At 41.8% G+C, this 13,788-nt stretch overlaps 1 long non-coding RNA gene across 3 annotated transcripts in view; it reads left to right on the forward strand.

Annotated features, from left to right (window-relative positions):
- The window catches only part of LOC109307857, a 103,511-nt gene that overhangs the window by 68,392 nt on the left and 21,331 nt on the right, over nucleotides 1–13,788 (forward strand). For 2 of the 3 annotated variants that reach the window (XR_002100378.1, XR_002100377.1), the window contains exons 2-3: nucleotides 7,565–7,675; nucleotides 10,439–10,610. This is a non-coding gene — a long non-coding RNA (uncharacterized LOC109307857). Of the gene's footprint in view, nucleotides 1–7,564; nucleotides 7,676–10,438; nucleotides 10,611–11,119; nucleotides 11,267–13,788 lie in introns of those variants that run through there. The other variant, XR_002100379.1, reaches the window with a different exon arrangement.

The raw sequence follows: 13,788 nt of genomic DNA on the forward strand, positions 1-13,788 counted from the left end.
TGTTCAGTACCCTGCTTGTGATCCACCATTTATTGGTTTATTAAATGCCAGAGGAAATATGTCCAACCATTCTGTTCAATATCCAGTAACAGATTTATTATCCATGAATTTATCTTGTCTGTGGCAGTGCACTTGCAGTGCATGCCACTTTAAGGGCTGAGTCAAGCAGCCAGCAGGTGCTTGATTGCTGCAGCCATTTTAAAACACTGGTTGTCTATATAAACACAGCAGTTTGCTGCCTGGCAACCGTCACCTGGCTGAAGGGCTGGTAGGAGGTAAGGGCAAGAGCTTATGGGGATGGCAGGTGAGACAGGGTGGACTGCCCCATAGAGATGGGGCTAGCATGAGACTCGGCCCTGAGCTTGCTCCCTGTTACACTGTCCCTTTCTGAACCCACCTTTGCTATCTGTCTCCGTCACCTCAGTTGGCAATGAATTCCATAAGTTGTGCAAAAAAACCAACTAAACAAAAGTACTACCTTTTGTTAGTTTAAAACTTGTCACCACTAATTACAGCTGGCGACCCCTACTAGTGCCAGTATTTTGACTTGGTGACCAACAGGTCCCTGTTCGCTCAGTTCAACAGTCCCCTTTATGACTTTATAAACGTATATCATATTCTTCCCTCCACCCCAGCTTCCTCCTTTCTAAACTGAAGAGTCCTAGCCTTTGAAGATTGTGAGCAAATCCTCATAGCAACCTTGTAAGATAGGGGTTTGCATTTTATGCCCAGAGAAAGAAAGTAACCTGCTCATGGTCACAGGGAAGGTTGGAGGCCCAGGAAGAAGAAGAATCTAGGACTTAGAGCTGTAGTTCTGCACATCAGTGTATTGCTTTTTCCTAGGCTGTTAGCAGATAATATTAGCTATGCTAAGATACTTTTCAGTAGTTACCTCTTTTTAATACAACCTTATCTTTTGGTGTTCATAGGATCCCGAATCATTTCTAACCTTCAGAAGTGCAAAAGCATTAAGCTAAATTCTGATCTTAGTTATCCTGATTTAAATCCAGAGTTGCTCTGAATATAAATCGGTATACACGGATCAGAATTATATCTAATATCACCTCCTTAAGTCCTGCTTGTTTTCTATGCTGGTGTCAGCTTATATCGTTACCTTTCAGACCTGTTTCCCTGTGAGTGGTGGTCGCAATGACACCAGGATTCCCAAAGTTCACAGAATTCGGTTTGGTAGGAGGATCATTAGGTTCCCTGGTGCAAACCAGGATGGTTGGCAATGGATCAGCATTCACATTGCGCCAACTACTTGCTCTGTGGACTTTTGTTACTGACTTTTGTTTCCATAACCCTGGAAACACTTTGTCTTATTAACATACCAGCTGATTTTTGTGCACCTTGGTATGGCCTGTTTAACACTAGTTATGTTGCAATGCGTATGCTTACACAGATGTATATTAAAGCCGGTGTGACCTTAATTATTTTTATGAGTCAAATCTTAATACATTTGAATAGCAGAGAGTCTGACTTAAAACAACTGTCTAGCCTGATCCACATTGCAGTCTGAGAAGTTTTCATTGGTTGTTGCTGAAAGGATTGTTCTGTGACCAGCTGCAGGTATATTGTATATATGCAACTTCGAGTCCTTCATTTCTGAATTTCTCTCTCAGAAACTACTGCTGGGAAAGCTCCCTTATGGAAACTAGTTTTAAAAAGCTGTCTTGAAGAGTCCACAAAGAACTTTCTCCTCTTATGTATTCCTCACATGGATAATTGTTTCTTATGTTACCAACTATCTTGCTGCCCCCCACCCCCAAGATGCTGAAGCATTTTTCCAAATTCTAAAATAGACAACTGAATGTTGCTGCTGCATATACATTTCACTCTTTCATTTTAGCCATCCCTCTAATTTGTCTGAGCATCTACAGAAAATTAAGAGGGCAAAAACTGAAGTAGATTTGCCCTGTCAAATCTTCATGACAGAAATTATGCTGATACGCTGACTTTGCCACTGCTAGAGAGATCAGTCAGCAAACAAAAGATCATCAGCTACTATAACATTCTGATTTAGTGCATGTGATTGTGTCTCCTTCTAGTGGCTAGACCTGAGTAATCAAAATAGCCAGCTACTAATGGCTAGTTCTCCTTTAACTCAAGTAGCAGACTTCAGTGGTTTTAGTGTTGAAGGTCCTAGGTCTGAGGGGTGACCATGATGCTTGTACACTTTGCTAGTGTGGTCTATAATTTACATGCCGTACACGAAGAGCGGTTCACCGAGGTTCTCTGTTAACTATCCATATGTGTAACAAGAAACTTCTCATGTGAAGTGAACTTGGTGATATTTGCTATTTTTTTTATAGTTGTGGTAAAAGAGGGAAAAAAATACCTTTCACTTTAGATCTCCTTTTGCCTTTTTTTGTTGAGTCGAAAAGCCACACCTGTCATAATACATACCCCAGGTAGATATTTGTTGACTGTGGTCAAGTTGCCTGTTTATTAGAACCAGTTGCAAAATGTCCCACCTGTCCCCACACCCAGGAGCTTTTATTTTATTTGATGTGATTATTTTTGGCATAAATTAAAAAAAATGAAAGGATTTGGAAACACTGCTCTAATACCTCCTAAAAGGTCTTGTTCAAGAAGCAAGTGCCTTCCATAGATCAGGCTTTCTGGTCAGACTTCATCTTTTGTGATGCACCACAGGGTCTCTTGTGTGAGTACCTGACCAAGTTGGAAAACAGTTGGATGGAAAGTTATCAACCAGCTTTGCCATAATCTTCTCTTAGACAATCTAAATAGACTGAGCACCTTTACTCTCTTATTTTAATGCTCTGAATCATTCGTGTAACTTTTTTTGCCATGTTTACATTTTTCATTCTTTTCTTAAAAATAGACAAGCAGACAAAACTATTTCAATAAGAATTCCTGTAATTCCACACACACAAAGGTGCCTGCCTATGAGTACATCCTGCCAATATGTCTGAAGATTGCCTTTGCCCACATAGTAGAAATGCTCTGGGCTATGTATAGCTTATGGCCTGGTGGTTAGAACACTTTGCTGGGTGAACCTGGGTCATCTTCTCCCTGGGCAAGTGCCCCAAACAATAGGTTATTGGGTTAAAGGGTAGGAGGGCCCTCTTCCATTTTACTTCCCTCAGGTATGTTCATAGGGCCATCCTATGCTGGAAATAAAATCTAAATTGTGCATTAGTCCTGTAATCCTGTAGTCCACTTAAGCATATGTAGGTAAAATAGGATTTAGCCCCAGGTATTCTAGGGTAAGTCTATGTAAAAGAAGTCTATTTTTTTTTACTTTAGTTTGAGTAGTTATTTACTATATTATTGTTGCTGGTAAAATTTGAAAGTGATGTTCTGATTTTATAATTCCCACCACGTTCTTCTTGATGAAAAGAAATAGCACAGAGATGAGAACAAATTAAAGCAAGGCCTACAAACATCTATGATAGATGATTGTTCCCCATTTACAATTAGTGTTTGTGATCTATCACTTAACCAGTTTTTGATATATTTAAATATAAACTTCGTTGATTTTGAAATAGGGCTACTTTTTAGCACAACGTCATGAAAAGTCCAGGAATATGTCAGATACAAAATCTGGGTTATGTTAGCACAGTTAATTTAACAAAACTTGTGATCTTGTGGAAAAAATGACCAGATTGTTTGACAATGCATACTCCAGAAAGCAATTCTGGTTGACAGTCGTTATGCTATGATCTTTTAAATCTTTACTAATTACAACATATCAAAATCTTTCCATAATTTTTCCCTGGCTTGATGATAGCCAACCTGCAGTTTCTCAGGTCATCCTATTTACTTTGTTTGAAATTGGATACAATATTAGGAAGTAGTGTAACTAGGTGTGGGTGAGAGGGGCACCCACCCTGAGTGCCAAGTTTGGAGGGGCACCACAATCACCCCTAACCCCCCAGGCAGCTGTGTCCTGGCAGTAAGAGCAGGCTCATGGTTTATCCATAGGGGGAACTTCAAAACAGTACCTGGTTGCTGCTGCTGCTGCTTTAAGAGCAATGGCTGAGGTGACAGAGCATGCAGCAGTAGCCACAGGAGCTCAGCTGGGGGCTGTTTAGGAGTTCCTGACATGGGGACCTGCTGTACAACCCCTGTTGTTAGCTCTTCTGTAGTCCTCTGGACCTGCAGGTGTTCTAGGATATATTAAAAATCATCATTAATAAGAATTCCTCCTTTGATGAGCTTTGGTGTTTTCATTAGTACATTTAGCTTCCCTTTTCACTTTTCTGCACATCCTATCTGTTGATTTTAGACTCACTGTTACTGGTTACCTGCGGGGTAGTTTCAACTGGTCATGGTTGAAACCAGGAGATAAATGCTTTAATGTGCCTCCTGAGAACACAAGTGTGTAGGACAGTTTCAGCTGCCTTTTAAGTCTCCATTTCTGGGAGACTATGTAGAGTTCAACTGTGAAGAGCTGCAGCAAGCTGGCATGCTCCTGCCACAGCCAATTCCTGATTTGGCTCTGCAGGATGTGCGTGGTGCAGATCAACCGGGCTTAGGTGCTGGTGGCAGTTGCTAACATATCAATCAATTATTTGATTGATTGCTTGATTAATTGTAATATTATAATGCCTAATGCATTTAAATATGTTTTGAGTGGGATGCTGGTACACTTTGAGAATTTATAGATTGGTTCCTTGAATTTAAAATGGTTGAGAACTTGCTTGAGATTTAACATATCCTTAATGTCAACTGCCCTTCCCACAGTCCTTCTGCTCTTTTTTTCCTTAAGTGAAGGGTAAAATCATTACATTTTAGTAATGTGAATCATACTATTGTGTTTGAGTAACGTGAACAATATCAAATATATTTTCATAAATTAATATGCCTAATTGCCTTTGCACCAAAGCTTCTAATGCTGGTAAATTGGAAACTGAAGCCTTTTTTTTCCTGTTCCATCCCTGAATAATCATATCATCATAGAAAAATGTCTAGAAGGGACCACAAGAGGTTATCTAGTTGACCCAGTGCTCTAGGCAGGATCATCCCTGCATAAACCCTGACTCAGTTCTTCACATTCAAGCTACTTTGAGCCTGGATTTTACATATGAGCATATGCATTGGGTTTATCCCCCTTACACTTTGCTGGGAAATCCTTAGTTTAAAGACCGTTTGGCAACTCAAGGAGATGGGTTTCCCTTTTAGTAAGATGAAGGTGGTCCAAAATATATGCATTCTCCTCTCCCCATAGAAAGTTCCCAATGTTCCATAAAACTAAAACTTAAACTATGCTTTTCCTTTAGTGTTTTACGATATCTTCTCTCAGGCATGGAACAGAGATACTGTATGACTAACTGGTCCTTTCTTCTCCTTCAGCTTCATTCTGAAGGTGTTTGATCTGTAAAATGCCTTGTGATGTAGTCATTCATGGCAATGGATACCTTACTGTCCTTGGGTTCCTTGTTCCACTTTAACTCTTGCTTCAAGCCTTCACCATCTTTATTGACAGGGGATAAATGTTACCACTTCATTTTGTATGCTTTTCCATGGGATGTTGAAAGAAACAACATGCAAGGACCTATGGTCCTGAGTTTTTCTCTGTATCCTCTGGGCATGTCTACATGAGACACTTACTGCAGAGTTGCCTAATTAGCTCTTCAGTAAAACTTTACCATCCACACATGTGGTGCTATTAGGAAGCAGTAAACTAACTCTGCTGTAGAATGGTACTGCCAAACACAAGTACTATCCTACAATGGAGTTATTTACCCTGCTGCAATACATGTGTAGATACTGATGAGGCTGACTGGGGCATGAGGATGCAGCTCTAATATATTAGCTTATATTAGCTAACTGAACTTAATAGTTATACAAATAAAAATCAACACTAGCAAAATCCCAAATAGGAAGGCACCATGTACTGAAATAGATCAGAACTTCTAAATGAAATTAAAAATAGGAAAAACTGATTTTAAAATTGCAGTGGAGCAGAGAAAAGATCAAAATTGATCTCTCAGCCCATTCAGCCATGCAAGGCCTAGATGGCTGCATGGGTAATGAAGCAGTCTCTTCGTTTAGAAGCTGGATTCTAGCCCCAGTCATGCCATTTAAGAGCTGTGTGACTGATTCGTATCACCTCTGGGGGCCTCTGTTCATCTGTCTCTTATTTGTATACTGTATCCTGTTTATATTAAGAGCTCTCTCTCTGTGTTTGTATACAGCATTTAGAACAAGGAGACCCTTAAACTTCACTGAAGTTTTTGGTTGCTATTGTATATAAATAATGGTCTCTATCTCCCAAGTGGTAGAATATGTCAAGGCTTTCCAGGTCAGCTTCTCAATGAAGGAGAAAGAATTGAGACACTGGACATGTCTACATGTGCTGTTAATGTGCTGTAAGCTTACAAGGTTCTTTGGGTAACTCTAATATTTTTTATTAGACTAACATAAATAATTGGAAAAACTCTTCTTTGAAAGCTGTGAAAGAACAGAAAAGCCTATGAACATCACTTTTTATCAACCTACTGGATACAAAAAATCATGGACTAAATATAGACATTGGATTTATGATACATTTTAACCTGCCTAACATTGGACCCCACCACGCAACACTCTACTATTTAGCAGCTATATTCATTTGCTCCCCCCTGCACCTGTTTCTTACCCATTGACTACCTCAATTTACATTTTCACTGACTGGCTTTCTTACATGCATACTGGCTTCTGGCTTATTTACTAGTCCATCCAGGAAGACGATGGATCAACTGTAGATGCTTCGTCAGCTTGATAAAGGGTATTGATACCTGAAAGTTTCTAAAGAAGAATTTTTCCAACTATTTGAGTTGGTCTAATAAAAGATATCAAATTTACCCAAAGAATCTTGTCTGCCTATGTCCTTAGACCAAAACAGCTACAACCTATACCTGTGTAAGATTACTGCATTGTAAAATAATGTGCAGGAAGCTTCCCCTGGGAGCATGTGTACCTGTATGCCTGTTGGGAGCAAATTTGCTCCTGAAGAGAGTAGTTCAGTGCAGGGCTACTTGCCCTGCTCTTCCCCCCGCCCCACAGCAGTCAGGGGGAGCTCTAGGCTCCCCTGGATGCCAGCCCTGAGCTGGCAGGTGGCACTGGGGTTAGGCCTTGGCTCTTGGGGGTGGGGTAGAGCTGTCCTGCCTCTACAGCAGCTGCCTCCTGGCCTCACAACCTGATCTGTTGATTGGCAGGGGGTAGGGGGTGGGCTGGGAGGCAGATACCCAGGGGTGCAGGCAGTTCCCTCACTCCCTGCTGCCTGGGCTGACTCAAAGCTATTTGCTCCCTGTCAGCTGTCTACACATGTGCTACTGTATGGGTAATCTAATACCTGTATCTATAGGTAGTAGACAACCACACAATAGACTAATCTGCTGTGCAGTAAATGTAGTGCATTTGTTGATGGTGATGCTTTACTGCACAGATTAGTCTACCATGCAGTAAATTGTTTCATGTAGATGTGCCCATTGGGTGTATTTAGTGAAACCTCTTTATACTATATATATATATAATATATTCCTGGCACAAAAGGCATCCAGGAGTTCCCTTCTTGGAGATCTCCCTTCAAATGTTAATGTTCACTTTTCAGGAAAGTACTTTGCTTCAAGAAAGGACTCTGGTAGTAATGATAAAGAAGATGCCTGCCATGAACTTTCTAAAAAAAAGCCATTTCACAAGACCATAGCAGTTTCTTCTGAAAGTAAGTACTTGGACATTTGCCAAGAAAAAAATAACATGTAAGGGTGAAGTTATACATTACACTTAACCCTCCACAGATGTAGTATAGTCTAAGTGGTTTTAAAATTAGAATGTGCTGTGAGTAGTGTCACATTAGTGGTTAATACCATAGGGTTAATGCTGTTTCTTGCATTTATAATTCTGACTTGACACTAAAGGGCTGGTGAGCAGAGCTGTGGCAAGGAGTCAGTACACCTGGGGCACTTATACAGGAATGTTTTAGTTCTTGGATGCGCTGGAGATCCACCGATTCAGAGCAGACTTGATTGAGTCTACTCCACACGGGAGCTGGTGTACACTGCACTGCCCTGCGTGCAGTTGTATAAATGGTGAAATGCATGTCAGTGCTGAGAAAATGGTGGCAGTGCACTGTGCTTTTAAACTAAAGCACCTCTGAGGTGTTTTAGTTCAAAAGTGCACTGCTCCTATTTTCTTTACGCTGATGCACATTTTGCTGCTTATACAGTTGCAAGCGTCACAGCTCTGGGAGGTTTTCATGCAGTGCTGAACGTTTAAAAATGCCCCTGGGCTCTATCCCTGCTTTGACTTGGGGAACGGAGGGCTGAGAGGTGAAAGTGATACATCCAGGGTTGCAGGAGGGCTGCACATTTGCTTCTTTTATCTCTGTGGAGCAGACTGAAGTTACCCTAACATGAGTTGGGTAGCATGGCCCAGAGCTAACACTTGTCTCAAGTGGCATAATTTTGAGATTTTCAGAGTGCACTTAGCACAAGTTAATGATATTTAGTTGTAGAAAATTAGGGTTACAAGAGACCTCAGGAGCTCATCTCATCCAACTCCCTGATCAAAGCAGGATTATCCAAGCCAAAGCTTTGTCCAGCCAGGTCTTAAAAATTTCCAAGGACAGAGATTCCACCACCTCTCTGGGTAACCTGTTTCAGTGTTTTACTACCCTCCTAGTGGGAAAATTCTTCATAATATCTAACCTAAATTTCTCTTGCTGCAACTTGAGATGGTTGCTCCTTGTTCTGTCATTTGCTACCACTGAGAACAGTCTAGCTCCATCCTCTTTTGAACCCCCTTTCAGGTACTTGAAGGCTGCTAATAAATCCCCTCTTATCTTCTCTCCTCTAGACTAAATAAGCCCAATTCTCTCAGCCTCTCCTCAGAAGTCATGTGCCCCAGCTGTCTCACCTTTTTTTGTTGTTTTTTACTGGACCCTTCCCAATTTGCCCACTTTCTTTCTGTAGCAGGGGTCCCAAAACTGAACACAGTACTTACTGAATAGAGGGGAATAATGACTTCCCTTGATCTGCTGGCAACACTCCTGTCAATATAGCCTGGTATGCTGCTGGTAGCTTTCTTGGCAACAAGGGCACACTGTTGGCTTATATTCACCTTATTCTTCACTGTAACCCCCAGGTCCTTTTCTGCAGAGTTGTTGCCCAGCCAGTCAGCTCCTAGTCTGACTGATGCATGGGATTATTCTGGCCTAAATGCAGGACTTTGCACTTGTCTTTGTTGAACCTCATGGGATTCCTTTTGGCTTAATCTTCCAATTTGTCTAGGTCATTTTGAATCCTAGCCCTATGCTCCAGCATATTTACTACTCCTCCCAGCTTGTCATCTGCACACTTGCTGAGGGTGCTCTCTGTCATCTACCAGGTCATTGATGAAACCACTGAATAAAACAGGCCCTGGGACTGACCCCTGGGGCACTCCACTTGATAACAGCTGCCAACTAGACATTGATCCATTGGTTATTCCCCTCTGAGCCAGTTTTCTATCCACCGTACAGTCCATTCATCCATCCCATACTTCCTTAGCTTGCCTGTGAGAATGTTGTTGGAGATCATATGAAAAGCCTTGTTAAAATCAAGGTAGACCACATCCACTGGTTTTCCTGCACCCACATAGCCAATCATCTCATGATAGAAGGCAATCAGGTTGGTCAAGCATGACTTGCCCTTGGTGAATCCATGCTATTTGTTCCTAATCATCTTCTTTTCCTCCAAGTTCATAGAAATGGATTCCTTGAGGATTTGTTCCATAATTTTTCCAGGGACTGACGTGAGGCTGACTGGTCTGTAGTTCCCTGGATCCTCCTTTTCCCCTTTCTTAAATATGGGCACCATGTTTGCCCTTTTTCAGTCACCCAGGACCTCTCCTGAGAGCCATGAGTTTTCAAAGATGATGATCCATGGCTCTCAATCACATCAAATAGTCCTTAACCTGTTCTTTTGCCACTGTTGAATGTTCACCTCCTCCCCAGACTGTGCTGCTAGGTACAGTAGTCTGGGATCTGACTTTGCCTTTGAAGATTGAGGTGAAAAAGGCATCAAGTACTTTAGCCTTTTTTTGTCACTAGGTTGCCTTCCCCATTCGGTTAGGGGCCCATGCAGTAATGTACAGACACTCATTTTTAAGTGCCCTTAGTGTGGTCTAAGTGCAATGTATAACTTCACCCTAACACCGTACAAAAGTGCCCTCTGACCTCTTACTATACCTTTAGCACTGTTCATTCTGTTCCCTGCTCTCTTAATCTCAGGAAATGGCCTCAAACTGGATGTTGTGGAATGATCTTGGACATGTCTTAACTTCAGCGGGGTTAAATAGGATATTCTTTAGGCCCACATTTGGCCTACTGTACTCAGCAAATCAAAAGCTTGGATGTAGCTCTTGCTTACCCCAGTGATTAACTGCCTCATTGTCAATGCAGTATTTTCTATATATAAGAATTAACTGAGCTTAATTTATTTTTCAGACACTAATTCACAGATATCCATGGCAGGCTAAGAGGTTAAGAGACCCATCTAGAGGACTGGAAAAAATTATGAACAAGTCCTTTGTCTTGACCCTTAGTGTACCATTTAGATTCTTTATTATAGCATTCATCTGGAACAAGGAACTGCAGCTTCTCTCCTGGATATGGTCAGGTAGTAATAGGCATTCAGAAGTCATGGGTGGATGGCATATGTGAACTGGAGCCAACTGAAAAGGATATCATAGTGGCAGAGAGAAAAATATCCCTTATTGCTGCCAGATTGATAAAATGGGGATTAATAATATTCTTTTCCCATATGGCTTTCAGGAAAAGTGCAACTTAGAGGTAACCACCTGGCCTGATCAGCCATGTGCCAAACTTCCTGCCCATTTAATTTATATTTTCAAAGCTTTTTTTAAACCAGATGCAATGATCAGAGCTCAAACAATGGAGCAAACTAGAGCAAGAGAAAAGCTTCCGTCTGCATAGGAATGCAGACTGCTGATGTTCCCAGGAAACCTGATGTGCCAATAGTTTATCAACTTATTACTGTCCAGGAGTTATTTTAATTACTTCTCTGCTCTAGTGCACATTTCCCTTGTGCCTTTATATTTTTAATTATTATGGAAGAATTTGATGCTTCCCTAGCAATGAGGTTCCATATACTGTCATTCCTTTGAGGTGAGGGTGCCAAGACTGGACAGACCAAGTGGAAGTCTGAAGGAGCAGTGGTTGTGACCACCATGGTATTGCCACCTTCACACACTTCCCAGCCCCTCAGTGGGTGTGTCTACATGTGCCCTTGATTGCACAGTTGTTACTACGCAGTCATTTACTGCTTGTTTTAGTACTAGCAAGTACTAAATGACTGTGTAGTAACCACCATTATTGCACTGTCCTGGATGCTTATGGGTCATTTCTGACCCTACTGCACAGTACCAATAAGCAGTAGTATTGGGAACACAGTTTGTGCCTGTCGACGCTATGTCACTGGAGCAACAAGCTATGTCATAGTGTCTCATGTAGATGCACCCAGTTTTGATAAGTCAACCTTATAAGACCACCCGCTTTACTTAGCTGCTTCTGCTAGCTATAAACTTCCCCTGTAGCCTCAGCAGATGTAATCAGAACTTAATTATGAAAGAACTGTGCTGCCTTGGGGGTTTGGAACAGGGGACAGGTAGACATGTAGGACTTACGTGGATCTAGGGAGACTCTATGGAGCAGGAGGAATGAATACCTTATCAGTTCCAGGAAGTGTATCCCTGTTTTTCCTGATGGAAAATAATTGGTGAGAGAACTCACTGATTTTTTTTCAGCCCTCTCTAATAAGTTTTCCTTATGTAGGAAATGATTTGGAACACTGGGAACATTATTTAGATGCATTACAGTTGTTGCTTTGGTCCATGTATTCACAATACCACTTGTATTACAACCAATTTGCTGTTCCTAGCAAATCTATGAATGGGATTCTCCCTTTAGATTATTTGCAGTATGTGGACTGTATGTACATGAACCCATTTTGCCTCTTTTTTTTTTCCACAGGGGACCTTCTGTGCTTGAGGCCTTTTTTTTTTTTTTCCACAGATGGGACAAAAGAGGCCCAGGTGTTTCTATGGCAATGATCCTTCTTTCCCTTGTTTCTCCTTGATGAAAACTATGCACAAAAGTTAATGCAGACAGAGGCTATATATTTCCTGTGCAGGCCCACAATACGGTCCTGGGGATAGGCACTGGTGGACTGTACAGTCAAACTGGTGGATCATAGAAAGTTAGGGTTGGAAGGGACCTCAGAAGGTCATTCAGTCCAAGCCCCTGCTCAAAGCAGGACCATCCCCAGCTGGATCATCCCAACTAAAGCTTTGTCTATCCGGGTCTTAAAAACCTCCAAGGATGACGATTCCACCACCTCTCTGGATAACCCGTTCCAGTATTTTACTGTCTTCCTAATGAGTAGATTCTTCATAATATCTATCTTAAACTTCCATTGCTGCAACTTGAGACTGTTGCTCCTTGTTCTGTCATCTGTCACCACTGAGAACAGTTTAGCTCCATCTTCTGTTAAACCCCACTTCAAGTTGTTGAAGGCTGCTATCAAGTCCCCACTCATTCTCCTGTTCTCTAGACTAAATAAGTCCTGTTCTCTTGGTCTTTCCTCATAAGTCATGTGCCCCAGCCCCCTCACCATTCTTGTTGTCCTCTGCTGGACTCTCTCCAATTTGTCCACATCCTTTCTGTAGTGGGGGGCCCAAAACTGGACACAGTACTCCAGATGCAGCCTCACCAATGCTGAATAGAGGGGAAGACTCACTTCTCTTGACCAACTGGCAATACACCTACCAATGCAGCTCAGGATGCCGTTAGCCTTCTTGGCAACAAGGACACACTGCTGGCTCATATTTAGTTTATTGTCCTCTGTAACCCCCAGGTCCTTTTCTGCAGAGCTGCTGCCCAGCCAGTCAGCCCCAGCCTGTACTGGTGCATGGGATTGTTCCATCTTAAGTGCAGGACTTTGCACTTGTCCTTGTTGAACCTCACAGGATTTCTTTAGGCCCAATCCTCTAATTTGTCTAGGTCACTCTGACTCCTATCCCAACCCTCCACTGTATCTACTACTCCTCCCAGCTTGGTGTCACCTGCAAACTTGCTGCGGGTGCACTCTATGCCATCTTCCAGGTCACTGATGAAGACATTGAACAAAACTGGCCCTGGGACTGACCACTGGGACACTCCACTTAATGCTAGCATTCAGTTAGGCATCAAGCCATTGATTACTACTCTCTGAGCCTGATGCTCCAGCCAGTTTTCTATCCATCTTACAGTCCATTCATCCAGCTAACACTTCCTTAGTATCTAGCATCTCTAAGCAAAGCCCAAGCAAAACCACAACTGAAACCATTGTGGAGGAACCAGACCTATTTGGTGGATGCTTTGAGAACCTGGGCAGTCTAGTGGGATGTCAGGAGAACTATAGGGTTTGTGGACTAGAGTCACATTTCTTTCCATCAGGAATATAGCCCAAATCCTTCTTGGTAAGAGAGTCCCTTAGTCTTTATGCAGTTGTTCATATTTGGAGCAATATGTATAAAGCTGATCTGTTTAAAAGGCTTCTTTTCCATCTCTTTTTCTGCATCTTCAGCCTCCCTTTTTAAAGTTTGTTTTCTGCTTTGTTTCCCCCTCTGATTAATATCCCTGCTACTTAGATGTACCCGTTTATAAGAACATGTGCTATTCTTCAACAAGGCCTCTTTCTTGTAGTCTGAACAAATAATTCCTAGGAATATTTTGAATTCAGATCTACCCTTTAATTTAGTTGAATAATGGTTGCATTTGACCAAAAATAAACTAGG

This window comes from Crocodylus porosus, unplaced genomic scaffold (genome assembly GCF_001723895.1).
Source record: "Crocodylus porosus isolate Cpor-Errol unplaced genomic scaffold, CroPor_comp1, whole genome shotgun sequence".
NCBI classification, from domain to species: Eukaryota; Metazoa; Chordata; order Crocodylia; family Crocodylidae; genus Crocodylus; species Crocodylus porosus.